Raw genomic sequence first — 13,036 nt, forward strand, 5'->3', positions numbered from 1 at the left:
AGCTACATACAAGCCCAGTCCTCAGGGACTCATGCCATCCCTCATGCTGTTCTACCGAAACAAGCTCTTCTGTGCTCCTTCAGGAAATCTGAGGGTTAGCTGTGAGCCACCTGAATGGGAAAGATTGGCTACATTTTTTTTCCTAAAGGAGAAAAATAAGAAAAATGGTAATTAAAGGTAGAGAAAGAAAAAAATTTAAATATGTTTAAGGTTATCTATGAATGGCAAACTGGCAGATGCTTTAAGTGTGTTTTTTCCTTATTCATTAAATTGCTTTTTTAAAACAAATTTGTACAAAAAAAAATTCCATAGATCATAATCTATACCATAGAGTCTCCCTGTCCTGGATTCAGGAAGCCACAGGAAGAGCGGGCACAGGCAGTTGTGCTCTGCAGAAGTAACTTCTGCTTACAGATGACAAGCAGGATGGAAAAATATTGAGTTCCCCTTGCACTTCACTGTATTTTATACGAAATATGACCTTTTTATTTTAATTTTTTCTTTTTTAAAAAACTTTGTTTAAATTCAATTAATTTTTAAAACAAACGTATAAAGTTTGCACAAATAGAAAATGGTTGCAAACTGCAACCAGGCTTGGCAAGATAGCAATTCTCCCCGCCCACTGACCAAAACCAGAGGTATGATTGTTCCATATTTACATGTGCACTAGAAAGAAACATTTTTAAATTTAATTTCATAACTTGGAATTTTCTACAGGCATGCATTGTTATTATGATTATAAAACATTAATTAAAAAAAGAAAACAGTAATTCATATTTTAAGAGTCAGTGCTGTACTGCAGGCTTATTATGGGGTTCAGAGATCAGAGATCCAGGCCATCTGGTGGGCCAGCCCCCCGCCCTCTTGTCGATGCTGCTCTTGGGGAGGAAAGATGTCAAGCCTCAGCATTCACACCTCAGTGTGGCAATTTGCGAGATTCTGTCTTGGGAGCAGTTTTGGTAGCTGGGAGGTGACAGTATGAAGAGCTCGGGTGCTGGAATGGAGGCCGGGGCCAGGACTGGATAGGGGCTCTCAGGGCTGCTGGGCTGCTGATGTTTTCTCATCCTCTGTGAGCTGCGAGAATGTTCTACCTGCTTTGGAAACGCACCTGCTCATGGCCGGTGAGTGAGGATTGACTTAGATCAGCCCACTTTCCCCAAGGAGATGGAGGGAGATTGCTGACTTCCAGATGGTACAAGTCAGGAAAGTAACGAGGAAAACCTCGTGCTCTCTCTGCATGTGAACATAAAGTGACTTTTTCTGTAGAAACAGCTGAGAAAAAGAAGCATGGGACACATGGCAAGTGAATGTGTGCTAAGGGTCATCTGTGCACAACAATCTGTTTAATAAATATTTATTGAAATTGCACTTGAGATGTACGCACCCAACAGCCAAACTGTTCCCTGAGTCACATTTTAGGGCAGGGAGGAGGGAGACAAACAACAAACATAGCAAACAGGGACATGATATGGGATGTTGGAAGGTGCTAAGTATGTAGAACAGGTATGAGGCGAGGAGAGAGTAGAACTGAAACAAATACCATGGAGTGTCCGGTGAAGTCAGTTCCCTGTGCCTTCCTTCCAGGTTTTGAGGGGAGTGGGGCACAGCCAGAGAAAGGACTGGTTCGTCTTTGGAGGAGGGCAAATTCCTCTAAGGCGGGGGACAGGAGAGTTAGTGGCAGAGGGATGCAGATGTCCGGGTCAGGAGTTTCATTCTTGGGCTGGATGACCTAATAAGGCTTCTTCCATCTTGCCCGCTTGAGTCCGGACTGAGAGAGGACTCCCTGTTCTCCCTGGCAGGCACTGCAAAAGCCACAGTGTTTAGGATTTCTGAGCACCACTGAGTGTTCCAGCCAAAGATTCTCCATGTGACTTTCCTCAGGGGTGCAAAGGGGGGAGGGGGAGGGTCTAGGGGTGGGGGAGGGTGTGAGAGGGAGGGGAAGGGTACAGAGAGGGAGAGGGAAGAGGCGTGGGTGCAGGGAGGGAGGAGGACAGTACAGGAAGGAGGAGGAGGGTGCAAGAGGTAGGGGAGGGTACAGGGAGGAAGAAGAAGGATACAAGGGGGGAGGGTAGGGTAGAGGAAGCAGAGAAGGTACAGGGAGGAAGGGGAGGTTGCAGGGAGAGAGGGGACACGTACAAGAGGCAGGGGAGGAAAGGGGAGGGTGCAGGAGGCAGGGGAGGTGAAAGGAGGGAAGGGGAGGGTACATGGAGGGAAGGGAGGGTGCAGGAAGGGAGGAGGGAGTGCAGAGAGGGAGGAGGAGGGTGCAAGAGGTAAGAGAGGTACAGGGAAGAAGGAGGAATGTGCAAGAGTGTCCATGGAGGAAAGGAGAGGGCTGCAGGAGGGAGGGGAGGGACGGGAGAAAGGGAAGGGTGCAGGAGGGAAGGGGGGTTCAGGAGGGGAGCCTCCAGTTTCAGCCTCCAGCACCAGGCTATCAGCTGAGACAGGGCAGACCTAAGAGAGGCCTCAGGGGAGTGCAGGGCCCCAGGGACAAGGGCAGCTTTTCTAAGGGAGTTTAAGCTGCAGAGAAAGGTAACTGAGAAAGTGAGCAAAATAAAGACCTGTTGAAGCAGGATCTGCGCGGGCTGGGGGATTTCTGTAGCGGTTTTGTGTTAGTCCCAGCATTTCTTCTGACTGTGGGCCTGGGCTCCTGGGTTCCACTCGTCCCCCACTCCCCCATAGTGGATGACAGGGGAAGGGATTCCTCCACCTGGAGCAAAAGTGGTTTGTTTCCTGTATCTGCTAGGCTCTCAGTGGCTCTGAGCTGGAGGAACCTTCCAGACCAGAGCCACGCGGGTCAGCGCAGGCTGGCTTCCCGTACGGGACTCCCAGGGTCTCAGATCTGATAAATAAACAAGTGGACCATGGGTTTTTGCTTGTGTGTGCGTATTCTTTGCCCTTAAAGAGCATTTTTGGGGACTAAAGTGTCCTTGACACCCGGGAAGTTGAGGACAGTGAGCGCTTTGCTGCCTTTCAGATGTCTAAAGTAGGATGGAGTTGGGGGCAGGCTATCTTAGAGTTGAGATTTTATTATTTCTTTTTCTTTTTCTTTTTCTCTTTCTTTCTTTCTTTCTTTCTTTCTTTCTTTCTTTCTTTCTTTCTTTCTTTCTTTCTTTCTTTCTTTCTATTTTTGAGTTGGGATTTTATATTCAAGCAGCCTTTATCATCTTTCAGAAGTAACATCTGTGACCTGTGAAGGGCCTGCAGGAGCAGGCAAAGTGTCTTCTCCATGCACTTGTCGAGCTGGGATAGCTGTTTCTTCTAGTGCAAGGGGTACAAAGTGGGTTTGTGCAGGTGCTGCTGTAGCAAGCGGGTTTGCGCAGGTGCAGGGCTTCGGTGCCTGCCAAGTCCTGAGCGGGAGCCTAACTGGCCTCTGTGTGGTCATTACCCCTCTGTATGACCTTGGGCGAGTCCTTTCACCTCCCAGCCCCTTTGTTTCCCACCAGTGCGGGGAGGGGTGAGGTTAGACTGGTGTTTCTGGAACCCAAGTGGTGGCCAGAAGGCAGGTAAGAGAGGGCTTAGGGGAGGGGACCCGGCCACCCCCTGGCTTCATCCATCCGCTTTTCTCATATAATATGATACGATATGTGCTATGTGGGATGTGGGATGATTGGTCACATACCATGATAAACTTCACCGCAAGCTTATGTTTGAAAGAAGGATTCCATTGCCTAATCGGTGTGAAAATTCCTGCCCCAGGTGACTTCTGAGCCCCATTGCCTCCACGATCTGTGATTCTGTTACTCATTAAACAGCCCTGAGCAGTACCAGAGGAGACTGGCAGTGTTCACTCTGCTTATTTAGAGGCCCAAAAGAAATGCCAAGAATTCACAGTCAGAAAAATACCCTTTGGCTCCTCATTTATCTGGAGAGCAAAACAAACTCTCTTGACAGATTGTGTAGTTCTAGTGAAATGCCAGAGTAAGAGAAACCCTCTTACCGCCGAGGGGCGGATATTATTTCAAGCCAATTCTACACTCACGGTCACTGGGACACCTCTAAACAGGTGAGGCAGGCACCGGCCCTGGGGCAGTGGGTAGAGCCAGAGGAGGCCAGCCAGACCACGTCCACTGCACGCCCACAGCTGTCTGGGGTGCATGTGTGGCACCCTCCTCTCCTAGCTTTCTCCCTGTGAGCCAGGGCTGAGGCTGAGGCTGGGGCTCATTCACGATCACATTGTATGTAAAATTACATCATTGAGGGACTTTACTCTTAGGCCTTACTAAGGAAAAAAATCTGAATTTCAATCTGTTGGACCAATGCGTGGGAGCAAATTGCTTGGCCAACTCAGCATTTGCATCGTAGGATGGTTTTATGGTTCTTTACTTCACTCAACAAGTATTTATTAAAAGCCTGCCATGTGCTTAGCAATGTCCTAGAAGCTGGAAAAGCTTGAACAAAACAGACTACAAATTTGGGTTTCCGGGAGCTTCTATTCTATTGTGTCATTCACTTGCTGCTCGCTGGGCTCTCCCGAGGGGAGGTGTTACTTGAGTATCTGAAGGGGAAGTGATGGTGTGGAGGTTATGGGGGGTGCGGGCCAGTAACGGGACTCCCTCCCGGGGCTGTGGAAAGATTAGGTAACCCACTGCAGGTGCTTGGTGTGACGCCTGGTGCATAGTAAGTGCCCAGTAAGGTGGGCCGTGTCTCTGCCTGTGTTCCGTGGGTCCTGCAGGGCCTCAGGGATGGTGCTGTCGGCCCTCTGTTTGGTTGCCATGGGCACTGTCTGGGGAGAGCTTCAGGAGGACGTGGTGCCCCCCGTCAGACGTTTGTTTTCCCTTCGCCCGGTGATTGACCCGGGGAGCAGGTGCTGTTGTCCGGGAAAGAAGAGGCCGCTGTCCGCAGGCCGGAGGCCACCGTGCCCGCCTCCCTTGGCCAGGTGGTAGGGGCCGCCTTCATCTTCAGGCCGCCTCCCACTCAGGCACTTTGCTTTTCGGACTTGGCAGGATGCCTGTTCTGGGTGCGAAGCCTGACATTCCTCCTCCCCGTCTCCCCTGCGTCAGGGCCTCTGGGGCCTGGGTGCTCCCGGGGTGCAGTCCTGCCTGGAGCTGGCCGTGGGACCCGAAGCCAGTCGCTTACCCTCTCTGCTCTCAGTGTCCTCATCGGCAGAAGCGACAATATGCTCACTGCAGAGGGACCCCGTGAAGGTCAGGTGAGACAAGAAGGTGCAGGACCTATACCCACAGCAGCCGGTGCTGGTTTCCCTCACCCAGACACACCGCGAGCCAATTTTTTGCCCACAGCTTTGCCCGCAGAGATCTTGCCGTCGCTCACGCCTTTCAGTGTTACCTTCTCGTCTTGCGTGTGACCTCCCTCTGCGATCACAACGCCAGGCAAGACCTAGGCAGTGGAGGTAGCATCCACACCAGTTGGACTGAAGGCTTCTCGAAGCAGGGTTGGCTTTATTCCTCTCTGTGGCCTTCCCTTCCTCTTCCACGGAGCCTAGTATATAAGCTCAGCACATGTCCTGTTTATTTTGTGTCACGGAAGATGCCGTGTCTGCAACTGTTTGGTCAGAAGTCTAAATTTAGATGTTTCTTCTGCCAGGAGCCACGGAATGGGTCTGAAATGTGTTCCTCAAGGCTTGACTTTTTTTCTTGGGCTTTCAGGAGCACAGCCAAGTAGCCAAGTCTCGGGCAGCTTTCACTGAGTCTGGGAGAAGGTTCTGGTTTGAGCACGGATTTCTTGTGCCATCACCCAAGCTTCAGGGAAGGTCTAGCACCCCAGTGATCCCACAGGCTGGCCTTCAGTCCATCCCTCGACCACCAGTGCATGCTCCCCAGACCCTCTGTCCTGCGCTCTCCTGGCTGTCAGGGACTCCTAGGTGCTCTTCTCAAGGACGACTGATGACATTCCTGGTGGCTCAATGGGCTTCATTTATCTGGGAACTGAACACTGCATGGGGTTCCCCTGATAGCATCTGCCAGGTGAGCAGGGTTACAGAAGCCATTGGTGAAAAAGGCTAAGGATAATGTTTCCAAAGCCCTAACTTTCACCTGATTATTTGAATGATAAAATGAAGACATTAATACCTAATATAGGAAACAGCATGCCTCAAGGATCAGGTTAATTACTTTAATCCTCCATTCCCTGGTTTTAGTGAGAATCTGGTTATAATCAATTATGTAATAAAGAGTCACCAGATTAATCTGGGCAGGGAGAGTGAAATGATACATATAGGGACAGTAGATACCGATGAGGACTAATGAGAAAAGAGAGAATTCACTAGTGCCACTTGGATTTAGTGAAATGGAGTCTCTGGATGGGAGAGGAAATCCGTCTCATCACACAGGTTTTTCACTGGCTTCCATGTGTTGTTGCTGGAGCCAGAACCTCTTCTGTGCTGATAGAGCAGGAGGAGAGATACATTTGCAGAACGGCACACTCAGGCTGTCGTGTTGGTCAAATAAGACCATGGCCCTCCATAAACCTTGCCTTAGAGCCCTTGGGAGGTGCCCTCCTCTTAAATCAGGACTGGTCCTATCATTTGCTTTAACCAATAAACTGATGGAATTTATATTACACTAGTTCCAGGCTTTAGCCTTAAGAAGACCTTGTAGCTTCTGATTTATGCTTTGGGATGTCCTGAACCTCTGTGTAAGAGGTCAAGCTACCTTGACAGGGACCCCTGGAAGGACACATGGAGAGATCACATGTGTGAGAGAAGAGGCCCTGACACTAGATACGTAGAGAGAAGTCCAAGTATCTCCACATGCCAGCTGAGCCCCGCCACTAGCGACCAGCTGAGTGCGCCCATCCAAGTGACTCCCAGAACACTAACAGAAGGGCCACACCACTCAGCTGTCAGGACATCCGAGAAAAAGTAAGCTAGTTGTTGTTTTAAGTGACTAAATTCTGATGTAGTTTGTTTGCGGGAATAATTACCAGAAAAACCCAGTTGTCAGGACAAATACTGTAACTTCATCTCTGATGGGGATACTCGCTTGAGTATATTGTCATCTGTATTAGAGTTCTTCGCTGAAGCAGAACCAACAGGATGTGTCTCTGGATAGGAAGAGATTGAGTTTAAGGAGTTGGCTTACACGATTGTGGAGACTTGAAGAATCCAAATCTGAAGGGTGAGGCCAGCAAGCTGGAGATGCACCAAGTTGTAGTTGAGTACAAAGGCATCTGTTAAAAACCAGGGAGTGTGAAAACTTTTCTGGAGTGTTCTCTCTTACTCCCAGGATGTCAGCCTTTTGCTCTATTCAGACCTTCAACTGATTGGATGAGACCCATCCACACATGGAGGGCAATCTGGTTTACTCAAAGTCCACCAATTTAAATGTAAATCTCATCCAAAACACCCTCATAGAAACATCTAGAATAACATTTGGGATATATATGCATATGCACACGAAAATAGCCATCGAGTCATCTATTTTGGCAAAAAACTAGTTTTCTTCTTTCTTTCTTTCTTTCTTTCTTTCTTCTTTCTTTCTTTCTTTCTTTCTTTCTTTTTCTTTCTTTCTTCTTCTTTTCTTTCTCTTTCTTCTTTCTTTCTTTTTCTTTCTTTCTTTCTTTCTTTCTTTCTTTCTTTCTTTCTTTCTTTCTTTTTCTTTCTTCTTTCTTTCTTTCCTGGATTAATTTTGTTATCTGTTTGTGTTCTTTCATCTTATTATGTCTTAGAGGCAAGTTTAATAAGAGTTTTGTTCTAATTGGCAAACCTCATGTTAATCACAAATATATTCTTTTTTTTATTTTTTTTATTTTTTTTAAGATTTTATTTTATTATTTATTCATGATAGTCACAGAGAGAGAGAGAGAGGCAGAGACACAGGCAGAGGGAAAAGCAGGCTCCACGCAGGGAGCCCAACATGGGATTCGATCCTGGGTCTCCAGGATCGCGCCCTGGGCCAAAGGCAGGCGCCAAACCGCTGTGCCACCCGGGGATCCCCACAAATATATTCTTAAACATACCAAGGACATACAGCTCCGTCATTCTATGCCACGGAGCAGAGAAAATTAATTCTGAAAGGATCACAGTTCATTAGATTAATTATTTTTATCTCAACACTAAATGCTTGTGTGATTTACTATGTAACTCTGTGATTTTCAAGTAAACATCCTTTCAAGATTGTAAAAAAGCATTTATGAACACCTAGAAGAAATGTGCTGGGAAAGAACGTCAGCTGCTCCGATTTACAGGGGTAGTAGTGGGGGTGAGTGCGGCCTCTTTGACAAGCAGTCCATTTCTCCTTGTTGGTGGAGCCACATTTGGTTTGGGGGCTTATTTCCATTCCTGCTCAGGGTCAGCTTTGGTTAATCTAACGCCAGTCAGAATAATCCTACCTGTGGGTTCAGGGGAAGACAGGTGGCTTGAATTATTCCAATCAGACTGAAACTCAGAAGTCTTTACTGGTGCTAAGGGGAAGAAAAAGTGTCTTTTCTGTGCGTTGTGGTAGGAATATTGATACAAAGCCTAGAAGAACTGTAGCCATTGGCTACCAAGAAGAAAGCCAGCCTGAGGTCTAAGCCAAGGGGCAGAAAAGAAAAATGGCACCAGAGCCCTGATCCCTCCATATTTAAAGTCCATTACACATCTGGACTTCTGTGGGTGAGACCTACAAACTTCTTTTTAATTTCTAGGTCATTTTAAGTTAGAATTTTTATTACTTCCAACCTAAAGCATCCTGATTTGTATGTAATACGCCCCATCTACCTTCCAAGAGTTAGAGTCAAATTTCTACCTAGGTCTCCTTGTTACACTTTCCTCTCTAACTATTTTGAGATTTTATAATTCACCAAAGGGCTTACATGGAGCTAGAAACTTTTATTGCTATCAAGTGAGGGTCACACCTTTTGTGAAATTTCCTAGGAAGCAGGGAAAACAGATCACAGTTACAAAGCAGATTTGGGGCAGGGCAGGGCAGGGCAGGGCCGGGCCGGGCAGGGCAGGGCAGGGCAGGGCAGGGCAGGGCAATACTATTTAAACAAGTCTCTGGGGGCAGCCCGGGTGGCTCAGTGGTTTAGCGCCGCCTTCAGCCCAGGGCGTGATCCTGGAGACCCAGGATCGAGTCCCGCGTTGGGCTCCCTGCGTGGAGCCTGCTTCTTCCTCTGCCCGTGTCTCTGCCTCTCTCTCTCTGTCTCGTGGATAAATAAATCAAATCTTTAAAAAAATAAAATAAAATAAACAAGTCTCTGGGAACCCGTAGAACTGTGATGTCCACTCTGCTTTCTGAACCTCCTAGGAGGAATGGCTGTCTGGCCAGGGCCACGTTTCTGTCCCTTTCTATGTATGTGGAAGGACTCAAGCCACAGTAATTATGTCATATGGTTTAATGTTTAGAAATTATATAGGTTGGGCATCAGGGGAGATTTAGGAAAGCTCTAAAGTTACATTTTTCTTCTGAGTTGTCTGGCCCTTCCTTTCTTCTTTTATTTCATTCCCCAGCTTTCAACCAGGTAGTAGGTCTTCACTGCATTTCAAAACCTTCTGTTTGGAAAGTATAGAACATCAGCCACATACCCTATAGTATAATTAATGTAGGATCCTAGAATCTTAGTTAGAAAACCCTTAAGTAGCAGCCTGAATGGTGACGCTACAAAATATGTGCCCACCTGGAATTTCGAATGTGACCTTATTTGGGAAAAGGGTTTTTGCAGATGTAATTAGGGATCTTGAATGAGATCATCCTGGATTTTTTGGGTGGGCCCTATGTCCACTGACAGGGGTCCTTATAGGAAGAGAAGACATAGACAGGAGGAGGAAGAAAATGGGGGGGGCCATGTGGTGATGTAGACAGAGATAGGAGCTCCAAAGCTGCACGCCTAAGCCCACCAAGGACTGCTGGCAGCCACCAGGGAGTAGAAGAGAGGCGTGGGGAGACTCTCCAGGATGAGCCTCCAGGAGGAGTCAGCCCTGCTTACACCTGGCCTCCGCAGCTGGAAGGGAATCAGCCTCTGTTGTTTTGAGCCATCCAGTGTGTGGTAATTTGTTATGACAGTCCTGGAAAACAAATATATATTCTGTCCTCCACCTTATCCTTGGATTCCTTGTATCAAATCTCCTCAGTGACTGTCCACTCTGTTTGAATATATCTGGTGATCCGGAAATTTACTTCCATCCGGTAGGACCCACCCCGTCTTCAGATGGCTTGGGTGTGTTGATACTTCTACACACACAGCACCATGTGCTGACACTGGTTTTCTGTCAGTCCTTGAAAAGGTCCAGTGTTTCCCCTAAAAGTCTCAAAGGCTTTGTATTTGGTGTTTCATCTGCTCTTTGCTGGGTCATTCTTTCAAGTCTCAGCTTAAATATCGGCCCCCAGGAGACAGCAGCTGAGCCCACGTACTACCCCAGTTAGGTGTGCCTGAATCTCTCCCCGGGTCCTGGTTATGTTCCTCACATCCCTGGAGATCTGTACCCCTGCTCAATCCAGCCACTGGTTCGTGTGTGCAGGGTCTGCCCCGTTAAAGGGGAGCCCCAGGGGTCAGGGTTCCTGTTTGTGTCCTTCATCATTGTATTGCATAGAATGGGTATTGTATTCAATAGACAGAAATGCAAAATTTCACTTATTGTAAGATGCACCTTTTCCCATATTTTAATGAAAACAAGATGCATTTGATGTAGTGTTAGATTTGGTGACATCAGCACAAATGAACCTTTCTCTCTCATTACTTCCTACTCTCCTCTATGCTCTTTCAGATATTCTTTCCTCATTCCTTCAAGGGAGAGGCCTGCATAGGGTGGGAAGTGGGGAAAAAACATCAAATAATAAAAAGCCCTTGGATTCTGTGTTTCCTCAAATCAAATCATTAAAGAAGTTATGCCAGGTGTCCAAGAGACGTAAACATCTCTCTGTGAAGGAGTGGCTCAAGGAAAGAATCAGAGAAGCAGTTAGAAAGGTAAAAACAGTGATGACAAGCATGCAGCGGTGTAGGAGGTCCATAAGCAAGGGTCTTGTGCCTCAGGTGGAAGGTCCTGTGTGCCACACATTTCTTCTAAGAGCTTTGAGTATCAACTCATTGAGCTCCTACTGCAATCTTGTGGGTTAAGAACCACCGTTTTCCTCAAGTTGCAGAGATTCAGGCAGAAAAAGTGAGTATTTGCCCTAGTTACACAGCTGGCAGCTGGCAGAGCAAGGATACAGGCAGCCTGGATCTAGAGTTACTGTTCTTAACCACTATGCTAATGCTGCCTCTCCACAATTTCAGAATGTTTCGGGGGACCTGAGACTGGGGGGCCATAGCCCATTTTGCAAGGTGGAGTCCTGGGGAGCAGCAACACTGTGCACATATTGTGTCTCTGTCACATTTCTAGGCAGGCAGGGTGAGAGACAGACTTGCAGAGAGTTCGGTGTGGTCTCCCCCATATCCACCATGGCCCCTTCCCTTAACATGGCCCAGGGATGGTGCAGAAGGCCAAGGAGGTCCCCTGGTGTGCAGCAAGGTTCAGCTCTGCAGCCACGTGGCTCACGGCCAAGGCTGAGAATGGGAAGATCCCTGCATGGATGTATAGAGTGGGCATCGAGGACTAGACATCCCCTCAATGTCTTGGCATTGAGAGAACCTACTAGAACTCAGACACCACCTCAGGGAAAATGGAAAACCTCAAGTTAATTAAATATTCCATTCTCTGCAGAATCGGCTTTTTAAATAGAAATTCAGCTGGGTGATAGAGAAGCTAAGCTATCTTTTTTTGTAAATCTGAGAGTTAAAGACCTCTCTACGTAGGACTTTCAGTGAAACTTTGTTAAATAAATGACTGACACTGGGACCCCTGGTGGCTCAGCAGTTGTCTGCCTTTGGCTCAGGGGGTGATCCCGGGGTCCTGGGATGTAGTCCCACATCGGGCTCCCTGCATGGAGCCTGCTTCTCCCTCTGCCTGTGTCTCTGCCTCTCTCTCTCTCTCTGTGTGTCTCTCATGAATAAATAAATAAAGTCTTTAAAAAAAATAAATGATCGACATAAATACATTGAATAGAAATCTGTTTCATGTAATATGTATGCATTTATTCTTGTTCTACTCCTCAGGCCACACAGAACTACCTGAGTCCCTCTTCTACCAGATAGCTCTTGTTTTTGCCAAACCAGTCTTTGAATGCCCCATCAGAGTGTTCCACATGTGTCATTCTTTTTTAAGGTCAGTATTATTAAGATGTAATCTATGTGCAATAAAATGTAGCCATTTTAAGCGTATAGTTCAATGAAGTCTGACAAATGTGCACACCCATGTAACCACTAGCACAACAAAAATGTAGAGCGTTTCCATCACACCCCACATCCTCACGTGGCCTTTTGCAGTCACCTTCCCCCTCAGTACTGGTCTGAGGCAACCACTTTTCTGCTTTCTGTCACCCTAGATTAGTTGTGCCTTTCCAAGAATTTCATATAAATGGAATCATATGTCATATTTTAAGTTTCTATAAAATAAATGGAAAAGCCAGAGAAACCCCATCAAAGGGAATGGGTATCACTGAAATGAACCTGCTTGGCCAGCTTGCCTGGCACTGCCTGAATTAGAAACGGCTGGTCTTGCAGAGCTGCCTGCCGTCGGGGTCCTTCCTCCCCTCACATCAGCTCCCTTCTGTGTGATATTCACCCTGTATTCACTACCATTCCCTTCCCTTGCTCTTGGAGCCGTATTTCCCTTCTTGGACCACATTTGCCAACTGGGAAGGTAAACAACGAATGAAACGTCAGGAAAAGCATCTTTGCTGAAGAAGTTGCTAATCTTTGGGGAGAAGCAGACAGGAAGTGCATCCACTCAGTTCTTACTGACATCCCAGATAACATAAACTCCCCATTTCCTCTACAGCTGGCTCAGGAATTGGCCTCTCTGACACAATGAAGGCAGTTTCAGTTTCTCATTATTTAACAGTTGGACACCCCTTTGCTCTCCTGGCTCCTAGTACTATCTTTCCCTCTCTTGTCAAGAGTTTTGTTTTCTTAAAAAAAAAAAAAAAGTTTTGTTTTCTTTTCTTTCTTCATCTTGTTCACTTTCAGGCTGAAAAGAGTATGTAAGAGAGAGATGGTCTACTCTTTTGATCATTTCCTCTTCTCCCTAAAGCTGTCTGGTTCTTCATCCATGTGCAGC

This window comes from Canis lupus, chromosome 2 (assembly GCF_003254725.2).
Source record: "Canis lupus dingo isolate Sandy chromosome 2, ASM325472v2, whole genome shotgun sequence".
Classification (NCBI taxonomy): Eukaryota; Metazoa; Chordata; class Mammalia; order Carnivora; family Canidae; genus Canis; species Canis lupus.